The sequence below is a fragment of the Acomys minous genome (genome assembly GCF_964271855.1).
Source record: "Acomys minous genome assembly, chromosome: 13".
NCBI lineage: Eukaryota > Metazoa > Chordata > Mammalia > Rodentia > Muridae > Acomys > Acomys minous.
This window is the reverse complement of record NC_140495.1, coordinates 31528142-31530441: the sequence shown is the minus strand read 5'-3', so window position 1 is coordinate 31530441 and position 2300 is coordinate 31528142. Positions and strand designations below refer to the sequence as shown.

The 2300-nt window shown below is 40.6% G+C and overlaps 1 pseudogene across 1 annotated transcript; it reads right to left on the bottom strand.

Annotated features, from left to right (window-relative positions):
* Positions 1-926: 926 nt before the first annotated feature.
* LOC311580807 (putative ribosomal protein uL10-like) lies at positions 927-1929 on the bottom strand (annotated as a pseudogene). Its single transcript has one exon. The product of its transcript is annotated as a putative ribosomal protein uL10-like (transcript).
* Positions 1930-2300: the final 371 nt, after the last annotated feature.

The following is a 2300-nucleotide window of genomic DNA, read 5'->3' as shown; positions in this document are numbered from 1 at the left end:
GAGAAGCTTAACAGGAAAATGGACCCCAGATATTCATTAAAAACAGATGGCTACATTGCCAACAGCATAAGTTTAGATGTTTCAGCTAAGCTGATATTAATCTGCCACAATGTGAATGGAAGATGAAGGTACTAGCATGCAAACTGTGTTGTTTATGCTTTTTGCTTACAAAATAATATAATGATGATTTGTAGCTGCTGTTTTAATAAATGGCTCCCAAATCATTCCTTACTCAAAAATGAAGTAACAGTTTAACACTCCGTTCTACACTGAATATTGATGTTGCTTTCAAAACTGATAAAATGTGAGCAACTGTATTCTTTTTACTTTCAAAAATTGTTATGAGAGAAAAAAAAAAACAAAAACTGCTATGAGAGTAGGGAATCTCATCTAAAATTATTTCCAATGCTTTTTATCCATGAGTCCATTGAAAATGGGAAATATTTAAACAATGTCTTTTAAAGTCTTTATAAAATATGTTATTTTTTGTTTAATGAACAAATTTCTACTAATTTGTTGTTTGAATTATTTGGTAAGTGGAAACTTAGAGATTTTGAATCTAAAATAAGTAAGATAATATACAACAGAAAAAGCTGAGACAAAAATTTCATCAAAATCTGCACTATAGAAAGAAATCTTATGCAATCCAGATTGTGAAAGTAATAATTGTATAAATATATATACAATTGTATAAATTGTATATAAATTCTATGTAATTCTATAATTGTATAAATATATAGATAAATTCATTTATCTAAATAATAAAGCGAACTATTGAATTAACTTTAGCTAAAACTCTCTATGTCTATGCAGTTAGAGTAAATATACATATGTGTATATACTTTTATAATAAATGATAGAAGACTTACAGGGAATTTTAACCAACTTTTAAAAAAAGGACAAGTGTGCCTTTATTTCCGTGTTTCTCAAATTAAGCTGGCTGAACTGGTTGCTTTGAGATGTGATTGGTCAAGGAGACCAAATCCCATATCCTCATCTGATTCTTCTGCCTCTTCCTTGGCTTCAATCTTGGCTGGGGCTACGGAGACAGCAGTCGCAAATGCAGATGGATCAGCCAAAAAGGCCTTGACCTTCTTAGCAAGAGGGAAGGTGTAGTCACTCTCCACAGACAAAGCCAGGACCCTCTTGTACCCACTGATGTGGGTACAGAGTGTGGCACTGAGGCAACAGTCGGGTAACCAATCTGCAGACAGACGCTGGCGACATTTCGGACACCCTTCACGAAGCGAATGCGCGGAGTCTGCTCGGTGACGTCAAGCGCTTCAGGGTTGTAAATGCTGCCGTTGTCAAGCACCTGTTGGAAGATCAGCCCAAAGGAGAGGAGGGAGATTTCTAGCATGTTCAGCAGTGTGTCCTCGGGGGCTCCTACTTTGTTTCTATTTTTTATCAGCTGCACATTGCTCTGAATTTCAATGGTGCCTCGGGAGATTTTAGTGGTTATGTCCAAAGCCTGGAAGAACAAGGTCTTCTCAGGCCCCGACCCGTGTTCTGGCTTGGCACAGTGACGTCACATGGGTCAATGGATTCAGCACAAGTAGCACCGGCACCTTATTAGCCAGCAGCATGCCCCTAATCTCTGTGAGGTCCTCCTTGTTGAACAGAAAGCCCGTATTTCCCTGAATGTGAGGCAGCAGCTTCTCCAGAGCGGGGTTGTTTTTCAGGTGGCCCTGATGGCCTTGCGCATCATGGTGTCCTTGCCTATCAGCACCACACCCTTCCCTCAAAGGGACCTAGGGATCTGCTGCATCTGCTTGGAGCCCACATCATCTGCTCCCACAATGAAGCATTTTGGGTAGTCATGCAAAATTTGGATGATCTTAAGGAAGCAGCTTGGACTTCCAGGTTGCCCTGTTTTCCCTGGGCATCACGGTGATGCATCAGGGATTGCCAAGCGGGGTTTAAAGATGATGTCACTCTAATGAGGAGGCCTGACGAGAGATTTTAACCAACTTTTAAATAGTCCAAATTTAATAAAAAAAAAATGACTTTCAGTACAGAATTTCCCCTGGGATTTGTACACAGTTAATTTTAGGATTATGATTGCTGTATTGAAGCAATTTGGGAAGGAAAGGATGTGTATGTCACTTAAACTTCCAGGTAACAGCCCATCACTGAGCAAAGTCAGGACAGGAACTCAAACTGGGCAGGAGCTGATGCAGAGCCCATGGAAGGTGAGGCTTACCGGCTTGCCCGTCATGGCTTGCTCAGCCTGCTTTCTCACAGAACCCAGGATGACACCGCCCACAGTGGGCTGGGCCTTCTCCCTTCAATCACTAAAG